The following is a 21,076-nucleotide window of genomic DNA, read 5'->3' as shown; positions in this document are numbered from 1 at the left end:
TGCACATAAGGAGTGCCGTGCCATGTATTTGAGCACTCCCGGATATAGCTATAGAGGTGTGCATCTAAGTGCTCATGAAGAGGTCCGTGCGATGTATTTGAGCACTCTCAGATATAACTATAGAGGTGTGCATCTAAGTGCTCATGAAGAGTGTCATGCCATGTATTTGAGCACTCCCGGATATAGCTATAGAGGCGTGCAACATTGTGCTCATGAAGAGTGCCGTGCCATGTATTTGAGCACTCCTGTATGCAGCTCCGGAGGCGTGCATCTGAGTGCTCATTAGGAGTGCCGTGCCATGTATTTGAGTACTCCTGGATTTAGCTTTAGAGGCGTGCATCTAAGTGCTCATGAAGAGTGCCGTGCCATGTATTTGAGCACTCCCGGATATAGCACCGGAGGAGTGCATCTACGGGCTCATGAAGAGTGCTGTGCCATGTATTTGAGCACTCCCAGATTTAGCTATAAAGGTGTGCATCTGAGTGCTCATGAAGAGAGTCATGCCATGTATTTGAGCACTTCCGGATATTTCTACGGACGCGTGCATCTGAATGTTCATGAAGAGTGCCGTGCCATGTGTTAGAGCACTTTCAGATATATCTTCGGACGCGTGCATCTGAGTGTTCATGAAGAGTACGGTGCCATTTATTTGACTACTCGCGGATTTAGCTACGGTGGCGTGCATCTACGTGCTCATGAAGTGTGCAATGCCATGTGTTTGTTCACTCCCGGATATAGCTATAGAGGCTTGTATCTACTCGCTCATGAAGAGTGCCATGCCATGCATTTGAGCACTCCCAGATATAGCTCTAGATGAATGCATCTACGCGCTCATGAAGAGTGCCGTGCCATGTATTTGAGCACTCTCGGATATAGCTATAGAGGTGTGCATCTAAGTGCGCATAATGAGTGCCGTGCCATGTATTTGAGCACTCCCGGATATAGCTATAGAGGCGTGCATCCAAGTGCTCATGAAGAGGGCCGTGCCATTTATTTGAGCACTCTCAGATATAGCTATAGAGACGTGCATCTAAGTGCTCATGAAGAGTGCTGTGCCATGTATTTGAGCACTCCCGGATACAGCTCCGGAGGTGTGCATCTACGTGCTCATGAGGAGTGCCATGCCATGTATTTGAGAATTCCCAGAGATATCTAAGAAGGCATGCATCTAAGTGCTCATGAAGAGTGCTGTGCCATGTATTTGAGCACCCCCGGATATATCTACGGAGGCGTGCATCTAAGGGCTCATGAAGAGTGTCGTGCCATGTTTTTGAGCACTCCAGGATATAGCTACGGAGGCGTGCATCTGAGTGCTCATGAAGAGTGCCGTGCCATGTATTTGAGCACTCCCAGATATAGCAACGGAGGGGTGCGTCTACATGCTCATGAAGATTGCCAAGCCATGTATTTGTACACTCCGGGATATAGCTATATTTGCTTGCTTCTACTCGCTCATGAAGAGTGTCGTGCCATGTATTTGAGCACTCCCAGATATAACTCTAGATGCGTGCATCTACCCGCTCATGAAGAGTGCAATGCCATGTATTTGAGCACTCCCGGATATAGCTCTGGAGGAGTGCATCTGAGTGCTCATGAGGAGTGCTGTGCCATGTATTTGAGTACTCCTGTATATAGCTACGGAGGTTTGCATCTAAGTGCAGATAAGGAGTGCCGTGCCATGTATTTGAGCACTCCCGAACATAGCTAAAGAGGTGTGCATCTACGTGCTCATGAAGAGTACCGTGCCATGTATTTGAGCACTCCCGGATATACCTATGGAGGCGTGCATCTAAGTGCTCATGAGGAGTGCCGAGCCATGTATTTGAGAACTCCCGGATATAGCTATAGGGGCGTGCATCTAAATGGTCATGAAGAGTGCCGTGCCATGTATTTGAGCACTCCCGGATACAGCTATAGAGACCTGCATCTACGTGTTCATGAAGAGTGCAGTGGCATGTATTTGAGAACTCCCGGATATAGCTAATGAGCGTGCATCTAAGTGCTCATGAAGAGTGTCATGCCATGTATTTGAGCACTGCCGGATACAGCTCTGGAGGCGTGCATCTGATGGCTCATGAGGAGTGCCGTGACATGTATTTGAGCACTCCTGGATGTAGCTATAGAGGTGTGCATCTAAGTGCACATAAGGAGTGCCGTGCCATGTATTTGAGCACTCCCGGATATAGCTATAGAGGTGTGCATCTAAGTGCTCATGAAGAGGTCCGTGCCATGTATTTGAGCACTCTCCGATATAACTATAGAGGTGTGCATCTAAGTGCTCATGAAGAGTGTCATGCCATGTATTTGAGCACTCCCGGATATAGCTATAGAGGCGTGCATCATTGTGCTAATGAAGAGTGCCGTGCCATGTATTTGAGCACTCCTGGATGCAGCACCGGAGGTGTGCATCTGAGTGCTCATTAGGAGTGCCGTGCCATGTATTTGAGTACTCCTGGATTTTGCTTTAGAGGCGTGCATCTTAGTGCTCATGAAGAGTGCCGTGCCATGTATTTGAGCACTCCCGGATATAGCACCGGAGGAGTGCATCTACGTGCTCATGAAGAGTGCTGTGCCATGTATTTGAGCACTCCCAGATTTAGTTAGAGTTTGAGTTTAAAAGCACTTTTAAAGCGCACGTATACCGGCGGTTTCTTGGCGCTGTAGCTAGTGGGGACTGAGGGTTAAGAGCAGGGAGAGAGGAATGGGCATTTATTCAAAGGATTTTGTGAATAGGTAGGTTTTAAGACTTTTGCGGAATTGGGGATAGAGGGTGATGGCACGAAGATGAAGGGGAAGGGAATTCCAAAGGGTTGGTGCTAGAATGGCAAATTTGGAGCCGCCCCACTTCTTTCTCCGGAAGCGAGGGATGGTGAGGAGGGACTGACAAGAAGAACGTAGGTCCCTAGAGGGGACATAGGGAACAATCTCAGAGGAGATGAAGGCAGGTGCCAGGTCCAATCGGGCCAGGAAAGTGATGGATGCGAGTTTGAATTGAATTCTAGCCCGCACTGGGAGCCAGTGGAGAGATTTCAGAAGTGGGGTGGAGTGGTGGAATTTGGGAAGGTTGAAGGCTAGGCGGGCCGCCTGGTTTTGGATCTGTTGTAGGCGGCGCAAACTGTATGCAGGAATACCGGCATACAGAGCGTTCCCGTAGTCCAGGCGGGACACCACCATGGCCAGAATAATAAGTTTAAGAGCGGAGAAAGTAAAGAAGCGGGACACCTTGCGAATAGTACGCAGTGAGAGGAAAGAAGAAGATACCACAGAGCTAACCTGGGAGTGGAGGGTGAGTTGGGAATTGAGCTTAATGCCTAGTGTTTTAACAGAGGAGGAGGGGACAGGAGGAGAACCAAGAGAGGGAGGCCAGAAAAGGGGGAACCAGGGGCTGGGTGAACCGCCCGTCAATACCAACTCTGTTTTGTCCGGGTTAAGTTTTAGGTGATTGTGGCTCATCCAGTCCCTGATGTGAAACATGACAGTTTGAAAGTTGAGGACAGCAGAAGGAGAGGAAAGATCAAAGACCAGCTGGAGGTCATCCGCATAGTTAAATACGGCGACCTCCATCTGTTGGAGAGAAAAGATAAGAGGGGCGATATATAGATTAAACAAAAGAGGGGAGAGAGATGAACCTTGAGGAACCCCGCACTGGACTTTCCGGAAGTCCGCTGTGAAGTCACCCAGGCGAACAGCCTGGGTGCGGTCGCTCAGGAAGGAGGACAACCAGACCAGGGCAGTCCCCTCGATCCCCGCCGCCCTGACACGGGAAAGTAAGATGTTGTGGTCCACCGTATCAAAGGCGGCTGAGAGGTCGAGGAGCACAAGGGCCTGGTGATGATTAGTGTCCATACCCTCCCTGAGGGTGTCGAGGACCAACATGACCACGGACTCCGTGGAGTGTGCGGGGCGGAAACCAGCTTGGCGGAGGGCAAGGGCTCCATCTTTCTCCACAAAGGAGCTCAGAGCGCAGGTGACGTGGCGCTCGAGCACCTTAGCTAGAAATGGCAGGAGGGAGATGGGGCGGAAATTGGCAGGGACAGAAGGATCTGCCCCAGGTTTTTTCAAGATGGGCACAATTACCGCAGACTTCAGGGAGCTAGGAACTATGCCTTGCGCGAGGGAGCTGTTGAGGAGGTGAAGGGGGGGATCTGGACAGGAGACAAAGATGTGGCGGAGGATATGGGCAGGACAGGGATCAAGAGGGGAGCCAGATTTGATCAGAGGCACCAATGAAGTCAGGTTTTCCCGAGTGATAGGGGGAAAGGTGGTTAGTTTGCCTTTGGGAGGGGGACATTTGGGATCCACAAAAGAAGGGGGAGGTGGGGGGATGTTGGCCTTAATGGTGATAATTTTCTGGATGAAATAATTATTAAGAGAAAGGCAGAGGTCATTTGACGGGGCAGGTTTAAGCGTAGTTCTGTCCGAGAATGCCAGGTTGTGAACGATGGAGAAGATCTCCTTAGACTGGTTCTCCGCTGCTAAGATTTTGGAGGAGAAATAAGCTGTTTTGGCCTCCAGGATGCTTTTTTGTACTGGTTAAGGATATTGATATATTCCAGTTTCAAAGTGGGGCAGTAGTTTCTCCTCCAAGCCCGCTCTGCGCGGCGAACTATTAGTTTGGTGGCTTTAAGCTCTTGGTTAAACCACCGGCTTTAGCTATAAAGGTGTGCATCTGAGTTCTAATGAAGAGAGTCATGCCATGTATTTGAGCACTTCCGGATATATCTACGGACGCGTGCATCTGAATGTTCATGAAGAGTGCCGTGCCATGTGTTAGAGCACTCCCACATATATCTACGGACGCGTGCATCTGAGTGTTCATGAAGAGTACGGTGCCATTTATTTGACTACTCTCGGATTTAGCTACGGAGGCGTGCATCTACGTGCTCATGAAGAGTGCAATGCCATGTGTTTGTTCACTCCCGGATATAGCTATAGAGGCTTGTATCTACTCGCTCATGAAGAGTGCCATGCCATGTATTTGAGCACTCCCAGATATAGCTCTAGATGAATGCATCTACGCGCTCATGAAGAGTGCCGTGGCATGTATTTGAGCACTCTCGGATATAACTCCGGAGGCGTGCATCTATGTGCTCGTGAGGAGTGCCGTGCCGTGCCATGTATTTGAGAACTTCCAGATATATCTACGGAGGCATGCATCTAAGTGCTCATGAAGAGGGCCGTGCCATGTATTTGAGCAATACCGTATATATCTACGGAGGCGTGCATCTAAGTGCTCATGAAGAGTGTCGTGCCATGTTTTTGAGCACTCCAGGATATAGCTACGGAGGCGTGCATCTGAGTACTCATGAAGAGGTCCGTGCCATGTATTTGAGCACTCCGGGATATAGCAACAGAGGCATGCGTCTACATGCTCATGAAGATTGTCAAGCCATGTATTTGTACACTCCGTGATATAGCTATAGAGGCTTGCATCTACTCGCTCATGAGGAGTGCTGTGCCATGTATTTGAGTACTCCCAGATATAGCTATAAAGGCATGCATCTAGGCGCTCATGAAGAGTACCATGTCATTTATTTGAGCACTTCAGGACATAGCTCTGGAGGCGTGCATTTGAGTGCTCATGAGGAGTGCCGTGACATGCATTTGAGCACTCCTGGATATAGCTACGGAGGTTTGCATCTAAGTGCACATTAGGAGTGCCATGCCATGTATTTGAGCACTCCCGGATATAGCTATAGAGGCGTGCATCTAAGTGCTCATGAAAAGTGCCGTGCCATGCATTTGTGCACTCCCGGATATAGCTATGGAGACTTGCATCTACGTGCTCATGAAGAGTGCCGTGCCATGTATTTGAGCACTCCCGGATATACCTATGGAGGCGTGCATCTAAGTGCTCATGAGGGGTGCCGAGCCATGTATTTGAGAACTCCCGGATATAGCTATAGGGGCGTGCATCTAAGTGCTCATGAAGAGTGCCGTGCCATGTATTTGAGCACTCCCGGATACAGCTATAGAGACCTGCATCTACGTGCTCATGAAGAGTGCAGTGCCATGTATTTGAGCACTCCCGGATATAGCTAATGAGCGTGCATCTAAGTGCTCATTGTTAGACGGACCGGGAGGGTCGGCCGAGGACAAGGGGAGAGGTCTCCGGGGAGAGCCGTCTCCAGCGATCGTACAGACAAATAACTTCCCCCCCACATACAGATACCACACAAGGAGAAGATTTAGAGTTCTTTATAAGCAATTTCTTAAGGTACGATGAAATGGTACAAGGAGGTCTGGACTCAGGGGTCCCCTCGATTCAAGTCTCTTAAGATGGGAAAAGGGGGTAGCGGGACAGTCTGGTTACCAGTCTGGTAGTTGAGATGCAGCGCCAGCAGGTCCCGGTGAAGATGGTCGTTACAACGGGCCGCGGCAGCGCCAGCAGGTCCCGACGAGGATGGATGTTGCAGAAGGCCGCGGCAGCGCCAGCAGGCAGGACGATGGTTCACAAGATAGGGCTACGGCAGCGCCAGTAGTCCGTCAAGGCTGAGTTCTCTCGGTGTCTCTCGACTCCAGGATACAACTGCCTTCCTGCTCCGGAGCTGCTCCAGTTATAGGGCAGGCGCCCTTTGATGTCCGGACCCTCGCACTTGGAGGTCGGAGGGTCCGGGATGAAGGTGTCCAGACACCCAGCAGGGGGTGGAGCCAGTGCCTGGGGGAGCTGGAGGCGATCGGCACCTGGCGGGGGAGAGCCCTTGGCGCTTCGTTCTCCCATTGACCTGCCAAGTGGTCCGCTCACCTCCTGGGTGGATGGTGGTGCCGGGATGTCGGGGCCGGCCAGGCCCAGGGTTAGGGTCGGGTGGAGGCCACGCGGCCTCGTGGCGCAGGGCCCAAGATGGCGGCTCGACCCGGCCGGGGGAGCCGGTGGTGGCTTGGTCCCGTGATACATGGAGGTCCGGGGGCAGGAGTTCCGTCGGGAGACGGGGTGCGGGTGATTCTCGTGGGTCACGCCTGGCGGGCCGGGGCTTGGGCCCTGTCATGCGGGGAGGGAGCAAGCCCTTCGTGTGGCCTGTCCAACATGCGTCCCCCCCAGCTGAAGGCGGGGAGAGTCACCCATCTTCTTGGGGACTCTCTTCGTCGAGGCGGAAAAAGCGTGACAGGCCATCTGCGTTGGCGTGGTCTTGGCCCGGTCGGTGCTCCACGGTGAAGTCCATTCCCTGCAGGGAGATGGACCAGCGCAATAGTTTTGGGTTCTCCCCCCGCATCTGCATCAGCCACTACAGGGGTCGATGGTCAGTTTGTACCCGGAAGTGGGTACCGAAGAGATAGGGCCGGAGCTTTTTGAGGGCCCACACCACTGCGAAGGCCTCCCTCTCGATTGTGCTCCAGCGCTGTTCTCGGGCCAGGAGACGTCGGCTGATGAAGGCCACCGGCTGGTCATGACCCTCGGGGTTCAGTTGGGAAAGAACCGCTCCGATGCCGTGGTTGGAGGCGTCTGTCTGTACCACGAATTCCCGACTGTAATCGGGGGCCTGGAGCACAGGGGCGGTGCACAGGGCGGCCTTTAGCTTTTCGAAGGCCGCTTGACAGTCGGGGGTCCAGTTAATCCGCTTCGGCTGGTTCTTGGACGTGAGACCCGTGAGGGGCCCCACAATGCTGCCGTAGTCCCTCACGAACCGCCGGTAGTAGCCGGTGAGCCCCAAGAAGGCCCGGACCTCGGTCTGGGTGAGGGGGGGCTGCCAGGACTGGATGGCAGCAATTTTAAGTTGCAGCGGGGCCACCAGCCCGCTTCCCACCTGGTGCCCGAGGTAGGTCACGGACCCTTGACCAATTTGGCATTTGCCGGCCTTAATCGTGAGGCCGGCCCGCTGGAGGGCCTGTAGGACCTCTTGGAGGTGGAGGAGGTGGTCGGACCAGTGGCGGCTGTATACAGCGATATCGTCCAGGTAGGCGGCGCTGAACTCTTCGAGCCCCGCCAAGACCTGGTTCACGAGACGTTGAAAAGTAGCGGTGGCATTCTTCATGCCGAAGGGCATGACCTTGAAGTGGTAGTGGCCATCGGGGGTAGAGAAGGCGGACCGTTCCTGAGCCCGGGGTGTGAGACCGATCTGCCAGTAGCCCGCTGTTAGGTCGAAGATGCTGAGGTAGCGGGCGGCCCCCAGCCGGTCGATCAATTCATCCGCTCGGGGGATAGGATGAGCGTCGGTCCGGGTGACAGCGTTCAAGCCCCGGTAGTCGACGCAGAATCTCAGTTCAGGTGTGGTGCCGGGGGCAGCGGCTTTGGGGACCAGTACAACCGGGCTGGCCCAGGGGCTGTCCGAGGGCTCGATGACCCCGATCGTGAGCATTTTGGCCACTTCCTCTTGGATGCAGGCCCGTACCCGATCTGGCACGCGGTAGGCCCGGTGTCGGATAGGGGGACTGTCCCCGGTGTCCACGTCGTGCAAGCACCAAGGGGTGACCCCGGGGGTGAGGGAGAACAGTGTAGCGAACCGCAGCAGGAGGTCTCGGCAGCCCTGGCGTTGCTCTGGGGTGAGGGCATCGGAGAGCCGGACCCCGTCCACGGAACCGTCGTTCTCCTGAGTCTTCAGGAGATCCGGGAGGGGTTCGGAGTCCTCCTCCGCCCCACTGTCCGTAGCCATCAGGAGGCTGAGTTCTGAGCGCACCAAGTGTGGTTTGAGTCTGTTGGTGTGGAGGACCCGAAGGGGGTTCCGGGGGGTCCCCATGTCGATGAGGTAAGTGACGGGGCTTTTGCGCTCGACCACTTTGAAGGGCCCCGTCCACTTATCTTGCAAGGCACATGGTTCGGTGGGGGACATCACCCACACTTGTTGACCAGGTTCGAACTCGACGGAGGAGGCATTGTGATCATACCATCTTTTCATGTCCTCATGACTGGCCTCGAGGTTCGCCTTGGCCATCTCCCTGAAGCGCCGGGTCTGATTGCGTAGGGCCAGGAGGTACTTGAAGACGTCTGGAGGGGTCTTTAGAGGGGCCATCTCCCAACCTTCTTTGACTAGGCTGAGGGGCCCTCGCACAGGGTGCCCGTACAGGAGTTCGAAAGGGCTAAAACCGAGGGACTTCTGGGGAACTTCTCGGTAGGCGAAGAGGAGGCACGGGAGTAGTACATCCCACTGGCGACGGAGGGGCTCTTCCAATCCCCCAATCATCCCCTTGAGAGTGCGGTTGAATCGCTCCACTAGTCCGTTCCCTTGAGGGTGATAGGGGGTCGTGAATCGGTAGGTGACCCCGCACTGTTGCCAGAGGGACTTCATATATTTTGAGATAAAGTTCGTGCCTCGGTCGCTGACGACTTCTCGGGGGAAGCCCACCCGGGAGAAGATCCCCATTAGGGCCCGGCCAACCACCGGAGCCGTTACAGTTCGTAGGGGCACCGCCTCGGGGTAGCGGGTGGCGTGGTCCACCAGTACCAGGATGAACCTGTGTCCTTGTGCCGTGCGGGGGTCCAGGGGCCCCACAATGTCTATTCCTACCCTCTCGAACGGGGTGGTGACCACTGGGAAGGGTTGCAGAGGGGCTTTCAGCTTACGGCCGCTCTTCCCGCTGGCCTGGCACGTGGGGCAGGACCGGCAGTGGTTAAGGACGTCGTTCCGCACCTTCGGCCAGAAAAAGTGAGTCACTATGCGACTGTAAGTTTTGTCCTGGCCCAGGTGTCCAGCCAGGGGGACATCGTGGGCCAGAGTGAGTAGGAAGTCTCTGAAGCGGAGAGGTACCACCAGCACTCGACCGGCCCCTAGCTCTGCGATTCTTTGTTCGCTGTATAGCAGGTCGTTGTCCCAATAGACCCAGTGAGTTCCGGTGGAGTCCCCTGCGCTCTGGGCGCTGGCTTGCTGGCGGAGTCCCTCGAGGGAGGGGCAGGTCTTTTGCTCCTGGCGGAACTGTTCTTGGGTGGGCCCCCCTTCTTGGCGCCACTGAGCCAGGCCGGGAAGGTCCTGGGTTTGCGCGTCCTCTTCGGTCGTTGGTTCCGGGGGGTTGGCCTCGTCGTTGTCCTCTACTGGGGCGACCGGGGGCGGAGGTGCTGGCCATTCCGGTTCTTCTGATCGGGGGACGGCACGGACGGCCCTGGACCGGGTGGTTACGCAGGCCCAGTCCGGGAGGCCCAGCATCCCCAGGTGCTCTCTTCTTTCGACGGCGGCCCACGGGGAACTCTCAAGGTCATTCCCTAGGAGGCAGTCCACGGGGGCATCATCCCGGACCGTCACCTTCAACAGGCCGGAGACCCCTCCCCATTCGAAGGGGACGCAGGCCATTTGACACAGACTTTCGGAATTGTCGGCCGAGCGGACGGGGCAGAGAATGTTCGGCAGGATCTGCTCGGGCTTCACCAGGTGACAGCGGACGGCCGTCACACTGGCGCCTGTGTCACGTAAGGCCTCGGCCCGACGCCCATTAATGGTCACCCACTGGCCATATTTCCGGGTGTTGGCGGGTAGGGGAGCCCGCGGGACCATGTCTTTTCCCCCTAGGCACGCTAGAACCATGGCGGCCGGTTCCCACTCTTGCTGGGCCGGCTCATACTCTTCCTGTTCCTCTGATAGTCGTTCTTCCCCCAGGGCGGCGGCAGCTACCTGGCGGGGCTTGGGCGTTTGGTTCTGCGGGCAGCTCGGGTCATTGGCGTAGTGGCCGACTCGCTGGCATCGGTGGCACGTGACGTTGGTTCGGAACCCCGGGCGCATCGGGGGGTTGCCCCGGCCGGCCGGGGGCGGGGTGCTGGCCACGGGTGTTGCCGGGAGGGTGTCTCTCCCTCGCCCCTGGCCTCCTCCTCCTCCCCGAGGACGGTGCTGGCCTTGGTTGCTTCGGTTTTGCTCGTGTGGTCCTCTCCGGCCCACTCGGGTGCTTTCCCATCGGTCAGCTTCAGCGGCGAGTTGCCGGGGGTCAGTCAATTTACTGTCGAGGAGGTGCTGCCTGAGCTCGACGAAACAGTTGTTCGACAGGTGTTCCCATACCATAAGGTTAAAGAGTTGCTCGTAGGTCGTTACATGGCTCCCCTTGATCCAACCCTCGAAGGCTCGGCTGAAATAGTTGACGTACTCCACCCAAGTTGTACCCGGGATCCGGGTGCAATCTCTGAACCTCTGGCGGTACATCTCGGGTGTGAGGCCGTAGCGGGTGAGGAGGGCAGCCTTCATGTGGTCGTAGGACGACATTTGGTGATCTGGGAGCTGCAATAGGGCATCGCGGCCTTCGTTGACGAACCTCCCCCATAGTCCGGCTCCCCAATCACTCCGGTCGATCCGGTGGGAGGTCATGGCGATCTCGTAGGCTTTGAACCACTGTTGTATGTCGTCCTCTCGAACATACTCTCGGACAACATCCTTGGGGATGTGGAATTTTTTCTCGGTTGCTCCCGGGGTGTGCGGCCGCTCAGGCACCCCCGGTTCTTTATTCTGTTTCCGAAGTTCTATTTCCGCCAGTTTGCGCTCGTGTTCGAGTGTTATTCTTTTTTCCTCGAGCTCTCTCTGTCTCTGTTTTTCCTCTCGTTCTTCTCGGAGCCGCAGATGTTCTAGATTTAGTTTCTGCTCGGCTAACTTAAGCTCACCGTCCATCTTGAGTCGTGCCATTTCCAACTCATGTAATCTGGTTCTTTCTCTTTCTTGGATCTCCTCCTGCGAGAGGCCCGTTCGCCGCTCCTCGGGAGCCGTGGCGTTCCCCTCTGGTGCGACACTGTTTTGGTCGGAGGACCCGGCGATCCCAGTTTCTGCCCACGACTCAAGGGCGCGCTTCAAATCCTCTTTGGTACTCAGGCCGGTGGTAGCAATGCCTAGTTCCATGCAGAATTGTTTAAGTTCGCGGTGGCTATATTCTTCCAACTTATCCATTTGGAACTTTTCAGTGGAACCGCTATCTTTGGCTGACATCGTGGTTTTGTCGTGGGGTGAGCTACTCTCTGTACGATTACGCGTTGATTCGGATCACGCCGCTGGCCACCAATGTTAGACGGACCGGGAGGGTCGGCCGAGGACAAGGGGAGAGGTCTCCGGGGAGAGCCGTCTCCAGCGATCGTACAGACAAATAACTTCCCCCCCACAGACAGATACCACACAAGGAGAAGATTTAGCGTTCTTTATAAGCAATTTCTTAAGGTACGATGAAATGGTACAAGGAGGTCTGGACTCAGGGGTCCCCTCGATTCAAGTCTCTTAAGATGGGAAAAGGGGGTAGCGGGACAGTCTGGTTACCAGTCTGGTAGTTGAGATGGTATGGTGGGTAGCTCACAATCCTCGAGCTTGGTGTTCTAGCTGGGACGGGCCGCGGCAGCGCCAGCAGGTCCCGGTGAAGATGGTCGATACACGGTCCGCGGCAGCGCCAGCAGGTCCCGGTGAAGATGGTCGATGCACGGTCCGCGGCAGCGCCAGCAGGTCCCGGTGAAGATGGTCGTTACAACGGGCCGCGGCAGCGCCAGCAGGTCCCGACGAGGATGGATGTTGCAGAAGGCCGCGGCAGCGCCAGCAGGCAGGACGATGGTTCACAAGATAGGGCTACGGCAGCGCCAGTAGTCCGTCAAGGCTGAGTTCGCTCGGTGTCTCTCGACTCCAGGATACAACTGCCTTCCTGCTCCGGAGCTGCTCCAGTTATAGGGCAGGCGCCCTTTGATGTCCGGACCCTCGCACTTGGAGGTCGGAGGGTCCGGGATGAAGGTGTCCAGACACCCAGCAGGGGGTGGAGCCAGTGCCTGGGGGAGCTGGAGGCGATCGGCACCTGGCGGGGGAGAGCCCTTGGCGCTTCGTTCTCCCATTGACCTGCCAAGTGGTCCGCTCACCTCCTGGGTGGATGGGGGTGCCGGGATGTCGGGGCCGGCCAGGCCCAGGGTTAGGGTCGGGTGGAGGCCACGCGGCCTCGTGGCGCAGGGCCCAAGATGGCGGCTCGGCCCGGCTGAGGGAGCCGGTGGTGGCTTGGTCCCGTGATACATGGAGGTCCGGGGGCAGGAGTTCCGTCGGGAGACGGGGTGCGGGTGATTCTCGTGGGTCACGCCTGGCGGGCCGGGGCTTGGGCCCTGTCACGCGGGGAGGGAGCAAGCCCTTCGTGTGGCCTGTCCAACACTCATGAAGAGTGTCGTGCCATGTATTTGAGCACTGCCGGATACAGCTCTGGAGGCGTGCATCTAATGGCTCATGAGGAGTGCCGTGACATGTATTTGAGCACTCCTGGATGTAGCTATAGAGGTGTGCATCTAAGTGCACATAAGGAGTGCCGTGCCATGTATTTGAGCACTCCCGGATATAGCTACAGAGGTGTGCATCTAAGTGCTCATGAAGGGGTCCGTGCCATGTATTTGAGCACTCTCATATATAACTGTAGAGGTGTGCATCTAAGTGCTCATGAAGAGTGTCATGCCATGTATTTGAGCACTCCCGGATATAGCTATAGAGGCGTGCATCATTGTGCTCATGAAGAGTGCCGTGCCATGTATTTGAGCACTCCTGGATGCAGCTATGGAGGCGTGCATCTGAGTGCTCATTAGGAGTGCCGTGCCATGTATTTGAGTACTCCTGGATTTTGCTTTAGAGGCGTGCATCTAAGTGCTCATGAAGAGTGCCGTGCCATGTATTTGAGCACTCCCGGATATAACACCGGAGGAGTGCATCTACGTGCTCATGAAGAGTGCTGTGCCATGTATTTGAGCACTCCCAGATTTAGCTATAAAGGTGTGCATCTGAGTGCTAACGAAGAGAGTCATGCCATGTATTTGAGCACTTCCGGATATATCTACGGACGCGTGCATCTGAATGTTCATGAAGAGTGCCGTGCCATGTGTTAGAGCACTCCCAGATATATCTACGGACGCGTGCATCTGAGTGTTCATTAAGAGTACGGTGCCATTTATTTGACTACTCTCGGATTTAGCTACGGAGGCGTGCATATACGTGCTCATGAAGAGTGCAATGCCATGTGTTTGTTCACTCCCGGATATAGCTATAGAGGCTTGTATCTACTCGCTCATGAAGAGTGCCATTCCATGTATTTGAGCACTCCCAGATATAGCTCTAGATGAATGCATCTACGCGCTCATGAAGAGTGCCGTGCCATGTATTTGAGCACTCTCGGATATAGCTCCGGAGGCGTGCATCTACGTGCTCGTGAGGAGTGCCGTGCCATGTATTTGAGAACTTCCAGATATATCTACGGAGGCATGCATCTAAGTGCTCATGAAGAGTGCTGTGCCATGTATTTGAGCAATACCGTATATATCTACGGAGGCGTGCATCTAAGTGCTCATGAAGAGTGTCGTGCCATGTTTTTGAGCACTCCAGGATATAGCTACGGAGGCGTGCATCTGAGTGCTCATGAAGAGGTCTGTGCCATGTATTTGAGCACTCCGGGATATAGCAACAGAGGCATGCGTCTACATGCTTATGAAGATTGTCAAGCCATGTATTTGTACACTCCGGGATATAACTATAGAGGCTTGCATCTACTCGCTCATGAAGAGTGCCATGCCATGTATTTGAGCACTCCCTGATATAACTCTAGATGCGTGCATCTATGCGCTCATGAAGAGTGCCATGCCATGTATTTGAGAACTCCTGATCTAGCTCTAGAGGCGTGCATCTACGTGCTCATGAGGAGTGCCGTGCCATGTATTTGAGCACTCCCGGATATAGCTCTGGAAGAGTGCATCTAAGTGCTCATGAGGAGTGCCTCGCCATGTATTTGTACACTCCCTCAGTATATAGTTATAGAGGTATGCAGCTACGTGCTCATGAAGAGTGCCTTGCCATGTATTTGAGCACTCCCGAATATAGCTACAGAGGCATGCATCTACGCACTCATGAAGAGTGCCGTGCCATGTATTTGAGCATTCCCGGATATAGCTATAGAGGCGTTCATCTAAGTGCTTATGAGGAGTGCCGAGCCATGCATTTGAGAGCTCCCGGATATATCTATAGAGGCGTGCATCTAAGTGCTCATGAAGAGTGCCGTTGCATGTATTTGAGCACTCCCGAATACAGCTATAGAGGTGTGCATCTGCATGCTCATGAAGAGTGCAGTGCCATGTATTTGAGCGCTCCCGGATTTAGCTATAGAGGCGTTCATCTAAGTGCTCGTGAAGAGTGCTATACCATGTATTTGAGCACTTCCGAATACAGCTATAGAGGTGTGCATCTACGTGCTCATGAAGAGTGCAGTGATATGTATTTGAGCACTCCCGTATTTAGCTATAGAGGCATGCATCTACGCGCTCATGAAGAGTGCTGTGCCATGTATTTGAGCACTCCTGAATACAGCTGTTGGACTTGGCCCTTTTTGCAGGGTCATCCCTAAACTTTTTGCCTTCCTCCTGCATTTTTTCGGACCTGTTGTTGGCTGTTTTATGACTCTGGGCACTTTACCACTGCTGTTCAGTACTAAAGTGCATATGCTCTCCCCCATTGTAAATGTATATGTTGGTTGGAATCCATGATTAGCTTATTTGGTTTACTATCAGACCCCAGTAAAGTGCAGGAGTGCCCAGGGCTTGTAAATACAAATGCTGCTGGTGGGCTTGCAGCACTGGTTGTGCCACCCACAGAAGCGGCCTGGTAAAATGTGTCTAGGTCTGCCATTGCAGAACCTCCGTGCACTCTGGTACTGACATGCTGACTGGCAAGTGCACCCACTTGTCAGTCCCTAAACCTTCCCTTAACTTCATGTTAGTCACCCCTATGGTAGGCCCAAGGGGAGGGTGTATTGTAGCATAAGGTAGGACAAGCCCTGATGTGTGTGGCATGTCCTAATAGTGAATTACAGCCATTTTCGTTTTTCACTTTTGTAAGGCTACCCTGTTCTCATAGGCCAGAATGGGCTGTTAAGATTGTTACATCCTATGCAGTGGTTGCCTTGCTGCTGAAGAAGAGGAAGTAAAGACTCAAGAAACTTTTATTTGACTTGTGATGAAGATCTCCAAGGGCTTGTGAGTGAGCTTGCCCCCTGAACGAAGTCCCAGAGCCAGTGGACTTCACCGCCGTGAGATCGCCTTGGAAAACGGACCGTTTTCCCCGCATCTTCGACTCGAACTGCTGCGTATGTCTCGCTGATCGCAGCGTACCCCCTGAAAGCTGGTATCCCGCTGTCCGGCCCGAGCAACGGGACTAAGGCACCTCTACGAGCCGTAGCTCGCACCGCAAAGGAAGGTATCGTCCGGCCTGAGCCACGCGACTAACAGGCCCCTACGAGCCGTAGCTCGCACCGTAACGGAAGGACTGCGAACCGTACTTGCTACCATCCCCTACGAACCGTACTGCCGGCGTACGCTCCTTTCCCCTGCTTTGGAAAGCTGTGGCGCGTATGGTAGTTGCGTACGTCTCCCCTGTGTGGAGCGTACTGTTCGCTTGTATCCAGCGCTTCGAATCAAGATTGCTGATCTCATGGTACGGCACGAACGCCGCGACGAACTTTGAACGCACCGTAACTACGCACCGTCCCCGGAAGCCCTGCACGCCCAAGGTCTAACGTACTGTAGTACGCATCGCACCAGGAGGACAACGCACCGTGCATTGCGCTTGATGTCAGCGCAGCATCCGTGACAAACTCACCAAGTAAAGGTACTGTGCCTGTTCGCACCGTAGGGTGTACGCTTCATCCCGAAGCGCCTACAGTGCGTGTGAGACCCGTTCCCAAGCAGTTTTTACTGCGCACGAAGCGTACGGACAGGAACGAAGCGCGCAGAACTTTAAAACTACGCTAAAACCAAGAACTCTTTGTCTAATAAGTATTGTGGGTTGATTAAACGTTATCTGGTCTTGTGCTAAGCCTAAACTATATATAGAAAGTACTAATTTTTTTATATATCCCAGTGTGGAGTCCATTTGTGGGGTTGTCACTGAGTTACTGTGTGTGTGTTCACAAATGCTTAACCTGAACGCTCTGAGATAGGCCTTGCCTGCTCGCGCCAAGCTACCTAGAGGGTGAGCAGGGGTTATTGTTGGAGTGTACCCCCCTTCCCTGACTAGAGGAAAGGTTCCCTGCTTGACACAAGTACCTACCTGTGCCAACCAGAGAACCCGGATTCTAACATTGGTGGCAGCGGTGGGATGTTCGAATTTGCATTTGTAGTTTGTATACAGTAAATCATTGATACTATTGTTTTTTTTTTTGTTTTGCCAAGAATCACAATTTTTGAGAAACCATGCCTGGTTCACTCCCTGCAGGAAGGGCGGCCTCTATAGTCTCTGGAATGGATGATATAGATTGGGGAGAAGGCGCACTTGAGAGCTACACAAATGAGGATTTGAAAGGTTTTTGCTCAAAGTTCAGAATTTCCCAAACTGGATTGAAAAACAAGGCCCAACTCGTAAAGGCGCTGAGAGCCTGGTATGAGTCAAGGGCACCTGAGAATGTGGTGGAAGTGGTTCCACCAGAAAGCGTCCATGAGTTTGCCAGAGGCCTGTCGCCAGAAGAGTTGGCAGACAGGGCAGCAACCAGGGCACATGAAGTGGAGATGGCAAAGCTTAATAGGCAGATGGATATGGACAAACAAATATTGGCCATGGAAGAAAAGAAAATGCAAATGGAGCATGACTTGATTATGAGGAAGTTTGATATGGAGCTCGAGAGGCTTGAGGCCATGAGTGTCTCAGCCCAGCAACAAGAAAGGTGTGTAGCTCAGAGATTGAGCTTTGCTGAGTGGCAGGAGGAATCCAGCTCAGATGGTGGCAGCAATATTGATTTTTTTAGTGCTGAGAGAGTAGTACACACACCCAGAGACTTGGCACCTGACTTGAAGGAGGGGGTTAACATACATAGAAACGACAAGAAAAGGTACTAAGTCAAAGCTACAGAAGCTAGTCGGAAGCTATAAACAAAGTGAAAGGACCTCTCAAATGAATACATCAATGTGTCAGAGGCAAAGAGTCCATCAGCCCACCCTTATTGGCGGAGCATCGTCATTTGCGACTCTACGGGGTCAAAAAGTCTGGGCCTACAATGTCGAACCAGCCGGCTCTACTGAGTGCCCGACCAAATGATCCCCGGTAGTGAAAACTCCTGACACAATGTGTAGACTCAAGAGAAAAGGTGCAGTGCTAAAAAAATAATAGTGTACTAAAAATGACTACGTGGGCAAAAATATTCTTTAATAGAGATTGACCAGGTGTCATGTCTAAAAAAGACCAACTAGTCTTGAAAAAATAGACTATAACTCAATTTGGTCTCCAAGGGTCGACATGTTTCAGCCGAGGTGGTCACCTGACCCGGCTTTCTTCAGGACCTATATCAGTGAAACTAGAACTACTGCAAAAAGTGATATGTCAAAATGAGACAATGTGAAAAACAGGAAGACATAAGGTTTGTGGCAACAGCCACCCTACCGGGCACGTAATTTTATGCTCGGGTATAGGAACTTGGTCCTCTTTCCTGAAACACACAAAAGAAAGGTACAACACACAATGAAAAACAACTCCCATAACCAGCTTCCACAGCGACTATTTGGACACTGTCAAACTCTTGAAACCCAAAACATGGTTAATTTTTACAAAAGGGAGAATAGTAAAAAAAATTATTTTGCAACTCACCCAACTTTCTGTGGGAGGACAGCCTCACCTCACCCGGCTGACTGCTCGGAGAAGGAGGCACCGCTCTGTTGACAGGTAGGAAAAGACACAACAAGTTGCATATAGATACTTGTCTCTCTACTTCCCCTACTCTCCGTTCAACATCACAACCCCATTTAAAATAATAACTCTAAAAGAACCACCCTAAAAAGTCAAAAATAGGCCTGGTGTCTGGGAAACTGGCAATGTGTCGCCTTCTACCCAAACAGCTGTCTTTCTCCCGGTGTGCCTATATATTAAGATGTATGTCATGTAGTTAAAGGGCACCCTTCCTATGCTGCCAGAACCACAGCTTCATTCAGTGAATCCTAAAACACGGGACCCAACAGAGTTCTGGCCCTCCATAGTTAAGTTATTAAACAGAAGTGGTACCATGACATTAACCATTCCCCAAGTCCAAATGTCAAAAACTAGGGTCATGAAACAGAGTCTACTCGTTACGAGGTCAGACAATTCCCTCTCCTTACCTATCCGTCGATTCCTCGAGCCGGACTCCGCGCAGTCTGGGAGGTGACTGCAGGCAAGTGAGGCTTCTATAAATACACCCTCTGATACGGACGATCCTTCACAGGTGTAGGCAATCGTCTCGTGTCTATTGGCGAGTATCATAAGAGCGCATGAGCCGAAAGCGAAATGCTAATCTCAGGCGCATGCGCAGTATAATATACGCGTGGGTGTGTACAGCATTTCCCTTGAGCCTGCGCTGTAGAAACTTAAAGAATGCATGACTCTTGCCATGAATGGGACACTAGTCTACCACTCATGCGCGGTCTTCAGCACTGCAGGAAGATGAAAACCATCGCTCGAGGGTAAATTGAACATTATAAAAGTAAATTTCACTCCCTGCGATCAAACAGAGGGGGGCCAGAGTATAGTAAAAGAAAGCGTAAAACGCTAGTGTTTTCACTCGTACTAACCAGCACCAAATAGTTAAAAAAACTCATAACACTGGATCACCTTGCGATATCCACACTCTCTCGATATCCCGAGGTGGAAACAATAGTATTTTAGGTGGTTCTGCCTCTCAATCAATTAGCCATCATTAAGACGGCAGGGCGAGTAAATATACTTGGACAGCCTATATAGCACAAATAGTGCTTGATCAGTCAACAGAGTCTCCAGAGTCTCAGTCAGCCAAATCAAGTAGCGACTCACACAAAAAGCATGGAACACCTCCTTCATGGGATACACCCCTCAGGTTCAAATGCACGACAACAACACCAGTGGAGTCTACCTGGATATTGTATATGCCTCGGTGTCAGGGAAGAAGGGAAGAAGGGAGGGCCAATTTATATACCCACTTTCTACAGCCACTCGGTGGCAAACTTCTCTGAGAGTTACACGCAGCCTGGGAGTGATGGTATATTCAATCGAGTATCCTTCATTATATTGGGCACACTATGCGCAAAGTCAAGCTCCGCATTAGTGAGCATAAAAGCACGATCCGGTGCAAGAAACAGTCCACCTGCCTCACGGATCACTTCTTGGCTAAACAACATAGAGCCGATGAGCTGAGGTGGGTCGTGCTGGAACCAGGAGGTTCAAGGACATGAGGTAGCTCCAGTAGTGCGCAATGTCCCTGAGAGGAATAGGGTAACTGGTGCAGGGGTTCATGGTCCTAGTGGTGGGAGGGACACTCTACTGACTCTAGATGAGAGGTGCAGGGAGAGGGGTTCCCCCAAAATTGAAGTCCTGGTATGTGAGTGTGAAGACCGCCCAGAAGAGTGTGGGTTGTGTGACAGAGACAGTCAGATACTGTCTTCCCAGTCTCAGGGGAGGGGTGTGGAGTACGTGTGTGAGGCACTGGATGGTGAGGTGAAGGATAGTTTGGTTAACTCTGCTAGGGGGCTGTGTGATCCAATTGTGGGAGAGCATATTGTAAGTCCCTGTTTTCCAGAGCTATGCCAACACCTGTGGGAGAGTGAGTTCTCTGACCGCAGGGAGCTCACATTGGAGGCAGACCTTTTGGTGGGGTCCAGATGGTCTGGAAAGGCATTGGGGAGTGATCCCAATAGGAGTGGTTCAGGTACCTTCACACCCAGTGTGGTGGAAGTGGCTCAGAGTAGCCCAACTAGGTCCTGTAGTAGTGAGAGGGGTGTAGGGCCTCACGTCCTGTCTTTAAGGGGAAGGAGTGAGAATGGGTTATGTCCTGGTAGTGCCCAGCCTCAGTCTCAGAGCCTGGATGGTTCTTTAAGGGAACACCAGGTGGGGAGCCTAGTCTGTCCTGAGGTGCTGCCCGTTGTGCGGGATAACCTAGTGTCTGGTGAACGGGGAGTGTCAGTAAGCAGGCCTCCATCAGTTCTGGTGTCTGGAAGTACCGCTCCGGTTGAGAGGGTGCAGAAGTCCAGATTGAGGGGTGAGAGGGGGAAAGAGTGCCCAGTGGAAGAACCAGTGGGTCAGGGGCCAGCCAGAAGGGCTGCATCACCAGTGAATGACCATGGTAACACCACTTCTGTCCTGGGGGATCTTCGTGCACTGTCAGATGGACAGGGGTCGGTAGATCTGCGCCAGGCAGACTGTCACATGACACATGAGTTATGTGTCACCCTCAGGGGGGCATGCATGCTCCCCGGGAAGTC

The sequence above is a fragment of the Triturus cristatus genome, chromosome 12, assembly GCF_964204655.1.
Source record: "Triturus cristatus chromosome 12, aTriCri1.1, whole genome shotgun sequence".
Classification (NCBI taxonomy): domain Eukaryota; kingdom Metazoa; phylum Chordata; class Amphibia; order Caudata; family Salamandridae; genus Triturus; species Triturus cristatus.
The sequence above is the reverse complement of the archived record's forward strand: the minus strand, read 5'-3'. Positions refer to the sequence as shown.